The following is an 8,821-nucleotide window of genomic DNA, read 5'->3' on the forward strand; positions in this document are numbered from 1 at the left end:
GCTGGTCTGAGAATCATTACTTTGTCACCCTCTTTGTAACTGCGCAAACGTGCATTTCGATCGTAATATGCTTTTCCGCGGTTTCTTTGCGGCCTCCATGTGGCGCATAACAATTTCCCGCGTTGCGTGCATGAGTTCCAGCAAGTGAAGTACATACTCTACGACAGTGGATTCTTCGCCACTTCCTTCCCATTTCTCTCGCAGCATCCTCAAAGGTGACCTCAACGCTCTGCCATACACCAATTCAGCCGGGCTGAACCCCGTACTTTCGTGCGACGCGGTCCTCAACGCGAAAAGAGCAGCGGGCAAGCAGGCTTCCCACTCTGCTTTTGATTCAAAATATAGCGCTCGTAGGACGCGTTTCAACACTGAATGCCACCTCTCTGCACTGTTGGACTGTGGGTGGTACACCGAACTGTGTATGACGCAGATACCGCATCTCTAAGAAAATTCACTGGTCAATGCACTCGTGAATACTGTGCCCTGATCTGATTGGATCTCTGAAGGAAAACCGATTCTTGCGAACACCGACAAAAGCGCGTCCACTATCTCCGGCGAATTAACTTGTTTTAACGGTACTGCTTCCGGAAATTTTGTCGGGGGGCACAACATCGTGAGAACGTACTTGTAACCCGACTTAGTCACAGGCAAAGGGCCAACCAGATCAATGGCCAGCCGTCGAAAGGGTTCGGCAATTAGTGGAACACGTTTTAAGGGTGCCTTGCAACGCTCATTGGGTTTCCCGACCCTCTCGCAGGTGTCGCATGATTTTATGTACTCCTCCACTGACTTTGCGCATTCCGGCCAATAATACTCTTGAAGGAGTCTATCCTTGGTTTTATTGATCCCTAAATGCTCTGACCAAGCGTTCGTGTGAGAGAGCTGCAGCAAATCATCTCTATACTTTTCGGGAACTACTAACTGGTCGTAAGACCTGCCCTTACTATTTTGGTAGTGCCGGTGCAGCAACCCATCTTTTACAAAGAATGTTACATTCTTTTTGGCAGTCCTTTCCTCTACGGTTCTCATAATGTTTGTCAGACTCGGATCATTCCTCTGCTCTTCTATCAAAGTTTCTCTATCTAACTGAACAAGAGCTGTGAGATTTCGGCACGCTGGCGACAGAAAAATTCCTTCCAGGTTCTCAAGGTCATTTTCATCCCCGTTCAGGTCATTCCCGACTTCGTCCTTGTCATCCGATGGCTCCAATCCGGTCTGCTTTGTTACAGCCGTGGTTGGGCTATCCCCGTTCTTGGCGCCACGTGCTACTTTCTTCCCCTTTGGGTTCGCACCTGTGTTATTAGCGCTCTCATTATCGACTGCGGTCGTCTCTTTACTATCTGGACGCTCCACGATTTCACTATCGGGCTGCACCTGCTGAGCTAGCCTGTCCTCGTCGTACCGAAACTGTGCGACCAATTGTCGCGCTTTAGCTCGCGTGAGCGCTTGCACTACACCATTTTCCAGGCTCAGACCCCTTTCGCGCAGAAGTTCTTCTGAACGGTTTGAAAACAGGTAGGGGTAATTAACCGACAAGTTCCTTGACACGACTGCCTGTGTGCGAATTTCCCCAAAAGGACCCTTGATTACAACATCTGCCAAGGGGAGGCATACACTTTCCTCTTCTACAACCTGTCTTATCCAAGCCACATTCCCGTTCAAGTGCTCCGGTCTAACGTAAGAGGGATGCACTATATCCATTGTCGCGGCACAATCTCTAAGAACGCGACATGGTTTACCGTTCACCTCTAACTCGAACATATACGGGCTCAGTAGTCTTAAATTTCCTTCGTCATCCGTCACATACGAAAATGCGACTGCAGGGTTTGTACATCGCGCTGCAATATATGCCCTGGCTTTTTACACCGGTGGCAAATTAATTGCCTGCGACGCTCAAACGCCCGTTCTGTGCCCTTTTGCTCTGTCTTCCCATTCATAGAGACATCGTCTGACACTTTGGAAACAATTTCCTCTGCTCTTTCTTTGGGAACCGACTCCTTCGGTTTACTCATTCCCATTTTTCGGAACCGTGACCGCTTTTCGGGACCCCTCTCGAGCGATTCGCGGCTCTCCTGGTGAAAACCCTTGAACCACGTACTTCTCTCCGCATGGCGTATTCCTGGGCTAATTCGGCTGCTTTATCTACTGTTTGCACCCCCATCCTGTCTTGGATCCAGTAGCACACGTCATCGGGAACCCCCAAATAAAATTGCTCCAAACAAAAGCACTCGAGCACTTTATCGTGATCCCCGAAAACTTCAGCGCTCTTTAGCCACTCTGTCATATTCGCCTTTAATCCGTACGCGAACTCAGAATAACTTTGTCCCTTATTCAAAACTGATTCACGGAAATGCTGCCTAAAAGCCTCAGTGGACAACCGGTACTTCCTAAGTAAACTAGCTTTTACTTTTTCATAGTCTTCGGCGTCCTTCGTACTAAGGCGAGCAATGACGTCGGCAACTTTGCAAGGAAGTACCGTCAATAAACGTGATGGCCACAAATTCCTTGCGATGCCCACTTTTTCACAGGTCCACTTGAAATTTACCACAAAGAGGCAAAAAATATCAGCCAGTCCAGGTCAGTCCTGGGTCGTCTTTACAGACTCAAGACCCGCGCTCCAGTGTGTGGCCAACTTGGGGATACGTGGACTCCTCGGTCCTGTTGTCTCTGACATCCTGCAAGCTTATAAGAAGGCGACCATTGCAGGGCACACTGTAGTATTGCAGTGGATCCCCGGACATGTCGGTATCAGCGTCAACGAAGAAGCAGACAGAGCTGCATTGAACGCCCATCAGCACGCAGCTTTTCCCCCGATAATGATGTCGTCGGGCGACCGAAGACACCCCCTCTCGACACTCACCGGTCCCAAGATGCAGGCTCAGTGGGGACACGACATAGCTCACTCCCTTCTCTCTGATGTAGACCCCACGCTTTCTCTCGTCCTTCCTCCGCGACTACCGCGCCCCTTAACTGCTCTCTTCCACCGCATGAGGCTCAACGTTGCCTTTACACCTGCCTTTCAACACCGTCTCGGCTCCACCTCGTCTTCACTCTGCCCCACTTGTGGAGTGCACGGCGACCTGAGCCACGTCATCCTGGCTTGTGGGCAATACCACCACGAGCGTGCCCTAATGGAACTCTCTATGCAACGCATTGACAAGCGGCCGTTCAACCTAGCGAAGATCCTCGGTCCGTGGTCGAACGCTGCCCACCAGACGCAGGGCCTTCGTCTTCTGGCGGAGTACTTGTGCTCCACCGGTCTGGCGACGGCTCTTTGAAAGCCCCATCATCATCCCTTCATCCTCCCCCAACGCGAAATAGGGCAGTGTACCGCCTCAGCGGCGGTGAATCGCCCACCCCATCACCATCCAATGTATGTATGTATGTATGTATGTATGTATGTATATATATGTGTGTGTGTGTGTGTGTGTGTGTGTGTGTGTGTGTGTGTGTGTGTGTGTGTGTGTGTGTGTGTGTGTGTGTGTGTGCGTGTGTGTGTGTGTGTGCGTGTGTGTGCGTGTGTGTGTGTGTGTGTGTCCGACGCCGGTCCTCTCTCCAACCGTTTCATCTCAAGTTCTAGTTTCTTTAGTTCAACTTCCCGCTGTAAACAACGAGATTTGGCCGAGGCAGGCCAACAATTAGGGACGACACAGACAAGTAAGCCTCAAACGCCCAGAAATTAACGAATGCAAACAACTCAGGGAAAAGAGGTGCTGCCGCCAGGAATCGAACCTGGGTCTTCTGATTTCTTGACCGGAAATCAGAAGACCGAGGTTCGATTCCTGGCGTCAGCACCTCTTTTCCCTGAGTTGTTTCCATTCGTTAATTTCTAAAATAATATAAATATAATTTCTATCAATCTCAAAAGCATGTATTATCTATAAACAATGTGCTTGTGCTATACACATTCGCCCACACTCGCCCAGCCGTGCCGAAGAAGCGGGTGCGAAACCTGCTTCACAAAAATTGCGTCCCCATCTAACCCTTCGGTGCTCTGCAGCAGACACTTTGAGGAGACCCGTTTTGAGCGCACAGGGCAAACTGTGCGACTCTAAAGTGGTGCCGTGCCTACAAAGTTTGACTTTCCCCAGTACCTCCTAAAGGTACACAGTATAGTAACACAGTATAATTTGCTGGGGCACATGTGGAGATGTGCGGTAGTTCTAAATGTGGCAGTTGATCCAAGAAGCTCAGCACAAGTCTTCAGAAGTATAAAATCAGTCAACATACATATGACAGAACTCTATGCAACAAAATTTATGGTACAAAATAATTTACATTCCCCGCTAGACTACGTGTCATCTTTTGTAAGGCTCCTGGCAATGAAAGAAACAGCTTCCTAACAAAATTTTGTTATATTGAGCTTCCACAATTAAATTTCTCAATTTTAGTTCGTGGAGAATACCACAGTTGTGAAGTTGTGCATCTCGCAAAATGAGGTTTCAACAAGCTGGGCGCGAAGTCACAAAGAATTACACAACACTTTTTTTTTCTCGAACTCGATCACATTGCACTTGCTGGACTGAACTACACCCCACTGCTTTCTGCTTTTATGGTTTCCCGCAATGTAATTTTACATTCACTACCTGAGCTTTCAAAGTCAGGTTCACGATTTGATTATTCAAGAGGTTGAAGTCTAAGGTAAGGGTCCAGTGGCGTAACATCCGGACTTGTACGAACCAATATATACCCCCTCGTTAGGTGTTTCTCATGCACTGCCAAACAAAAACAAAACAAGAACAGTAATTATAATAATAATGAATGAATGAAAAATAATAATTTCTAGGTTTTCACTGCAGTACCCACTGACCTCCATCATGACCTCCACGAGCACATGTTCGAGTGCCCTCCTGAAGAAAATCACGTCATTCACCTGATGAAGGTCATAGCTAACTGCTATGGTGAGATTGGACTGCACAATCTTGCAAAGGAGCACACAGAGAACGTAATAGACAGATCACGACTAGGAAATAAGTTATCAAGGATCGTAGTATTCAATAATCAATGACGATGACTCATGGCCATAGAACTAGTGTGCTTCAATATTAATTTTTAATTTCTACGTGTCATGGTCGCAGGGAAGTTACTATGCCGTTTTGTCCAATTTTATCTCGCTATGACTTCAAGCAATACGAAGCTTATGCTAATTTGTTCCACTTTTTCTTTTAGTTTATGAGATAGGGTGGAAGTAAATAAACTGCTGTGTTAACCTCGTAAGTGCAGTCGCTCTTACAGCATGTGTAATAAGCCATGCGTGTGCATGCTGTTCGTACACAGCGCTTCGAATTTGTGTAATGAACAGCGCTGACAGCTGAACAACTGCAACACACTCGTAACAACAACGTTATTTTAAGATGAGGAAAGGGGAGTTTTGTCGCTAGGGGTGATACTCCATACCATTGCTGGTGGTGAACGAAATAATGAGCCCCTTCACAATAAGGATCGAAGTCCTATCGTAGAAGACACACACACAGTCGTAGAACATAATACGATAATGGAAAACGCCAAACGAGAACCAAACAACACCAAACCACACAATAACGAAAACAACGGAACAGCACAGGAAAACCGCACAACGAACGAAAACAACGGAACAGCACACGAAAACCGAACAACAAACGAAGAACAACAGACGCACTCACACAAAAAGGAACTACTTTAAAATAAGAACAGTGTAAACCCTTTCTGAGCAAAATGAATTAATTTTATACATTGACATTCATCGAATTTCTTTATGCTTATGCTTCCCGTGCACGACACTAACGACCCCATATTCAATTACCACTAAAAAACTGCAGGACCACTGCTGAAGCACGGTTGGAATACATCAGCACACTGACTTTTAAGAAAGATATGTGTGCTAATCAGCAATGAAGAGCGTTTAAAGCGCAACAAATGCTCAAACTAAAATCGTTGTTTCCTATGAAAGCAGCCCGCGCCATTGGGCCCACCAACATGGCGGCAGGGTGCCGCACATCTCTCCCACGAGCCCCTCTCCTACGCGCGATCCACCCTTTATACATCCAGATCAGTGTCTGGACCTGCCTTTGAGGCCACTACTTTCGAGGCCCAGATGGTATGCTGTTATCTTCATCCGGAAAGGAGAACTACCGAAAAGGAGTTTTCAAGGTGCAGGGTGCCGGTGAACACAAGTAGTATACGATAGTTGATAAACTTTTCCCTAGTCGTCAGGCGGCGCCACCATTTTTCGGGAGTATCAGCAGCGCGGTCTCTCGGGTGCGTGACGTGCGAGTAATTTACATACAAGTATAGACAAGCAAGAAGAGTCATACACAAAAAGTTCAAGTTGAAATATATTTATTAAAGCCAGCAGTGCTGGGAATTGTAATGTCAATCACGCGAATGAGAAAAAACCCAGCCGAAAGACCTTCACAACCAGAAAAAAAAGATACAACACAAGACAGTACACATTCATTACTCCTTACTAACTTCACAGCTCCCATATAGGCATGGGAGCCGTATGGGAGCGTTAGCATTAAATAGGTATCTCACGTGATCACCCGTTGACCACAGCGAGCCATCACACAGAAAGAATCAAACCCAATGTATGACCAAGCAAAACTATTTTGTTATTGGCAATCATCATAACTTACACTCAAGTTTTCGATGATAGGGAACTAAAATGCTATGGTTCTATATCAAAGGACACAGCTTTTAATTGAAGAAGATATTCTTAATCAATATGATAACAACCAAAATTACAACCTTTATTATAACAAGTCTGAGCTTACTATATTTGACCACCACCATTGCGACACTGACAATTTCCCCCAGTCAACCTTATCAGATAGTGGGGACACAACTTCTAAATGTTTTTAGTATTAAATGTTGATAGATATAGCGAATTAAGCCAATAGTGCTGGGAATTGTAATGCCAACCTGTATGAAGGAGAAAAATCCAGCCAAAAAACCTGAAAAAGAAACACATAAGACAAGCCTGAGTTCATCAAATCCAGCCTCCGGGCCCTCCCCAACACCCCTCACTGGGCCGGCGGGTTGCCACTCATACTTCTGCCCTTGCTCTCCTGCCTCAAGCCTGACCTCGGCTGTTCCGCCGCCGAGCTTGTTTTCGGAACCCCTCTGTGACTTCCGGCCGAGCTCGTCAGGCCACTGGGTTCCTTTCTCGGGTTCCATTTTTTCACCATGTACCAGTTGGCCTGCACCCTTGCCCTTTTGCCATTACAGCCCGCTGTCAGTCTACCTTCTGCTCCAGAATACCTCACTTCCCTCAGTGACGTTCACAAGTCTTGTCGGTGTTGTTTCAGTGCACGCTGATATGTTGGCGGACGCAAACTTAATCGGCTTTGTCGGTGACTATATGGTGACAAAACAAAAGGCGCCGAGCATGGATGAACTCAAACTTGCCGTCTGCGTCGTCTACGTTTGTAGTCTACATCAGCTAATTCTCGTTTAGCTCGATGATTGGTAAGTTGACTATAAATTGTGGTGGTTTTATGACACTGCTTGGCTATGTTGGTGTGTAACTCAGCCAATGAATGTTCAACACGTGATGCTGCGACGTGCTGGCGGCACCATATTGCGATGGACTTCATTGGATTATACCTGACGACGTATCGGCAAGAACACTCCTCCAGCTGAATAAGACATTAACTGAATGGCTAGCAAAGTTGGTAGTGCATTTGTAGGGTTCTTCGTTTTCGGGTTAAACCCGATTTTTCACGGTAATTCGCCCCGAACCAATTTTCAAGAATTCGGGTGAAACACGATATCTCCCCGAAATCCTTGCGGTCCTTCAACTTGTCGTTCTCGGTACACCGTCGGAAAAGTGAACCATAATATCAGTAAAGAGAGCTATTTGTGCCAACCTATTTGTCATCCTTCTGTAATCCCCTCCTGCAGGAGTCAAATACAAGCTTTTGTGGAGCTCGTGCAAGTGTTTGAATACCGCGGTCATTCACTATTCCAGTTCCGAGGGGAAATATAAAGATTATTGTTTCCCGTCCCAGTGTCACAGCTGTGGCTTGTTTTATACGCCTTTCGTTTCTCCCGAAAATTTCCCGGTGACATATCAAACAGAGATCATAGCGCCCGATTTCTCTCCGAATTCTCGTGTGTAAATAGCATCCGATTTTTTCCTCCCGAATTTGAAAAATCATAAAACCCGAAAACGAAGAACCCCATGCATTAGTGGTCACAGCGAATTAGTGATATAGCGAATAGTGATATAGTGACATAGCGATACAGCGATCACTTTGAACCGTGAAGTGAGACAGCGCTTAGTGCTGCACTGTGTTTATACTTGTTGTTGTAGGAAAATTTAATACGACGTGGAACGGTCAGTACATGGACAGCGCCTCAAAACAATATTTACAATTTATGAGCTATGAGGCTATGAGGGGCGATATATACATTGCTACACTTCATCATACAAGAGGGATATGCACTATTTACATTCGATGGAGCATGAGACGAGTGATGGGAGTAATGAGAGATGGGAGGGGTACTGTTCACGGAGGGACACCTCGGACAGACACGGAGCCCCCTTGCACCGAAAGCGAAGGGTGGAACCGCCACCGCTGCAGAAACTCGTCGCCGCCGAGTGCAAAGAGTTCTTGTTGCAAGCTATTAGACACGAGAATGCGCAATTGACGAACAAGCAGGAAAACGGGGATGTTCCGCCGCCGTTGAGCGACAGCCTTACAACGGGCCTTCCACAACACTGCAGCACCACACGCAGTTTATACTTATTGCCGCCAACAACAGAACATCAAACAGTCGCCACGATAACGAACAGCATACAAAACACAGACATGGACAGAACAGCGTTCAACTGGTGGCA

The sequence above is a fragment of the Ornithodoros turicata genome, chromosome 3 (assembly GCF_037126465.1).
Source record: "Ornithodoros turicata isolate Travis chromosome 3, ASM3712646v1, whole genome shotgun sequence".
In the NCBI taxonomy this organism is placed as follows: Eukaryota; Metazoa; Arthropoda; class Arachnida; order Ixodida; family Argasidae; genus Ornithodoros; species Ornithodoros turicata.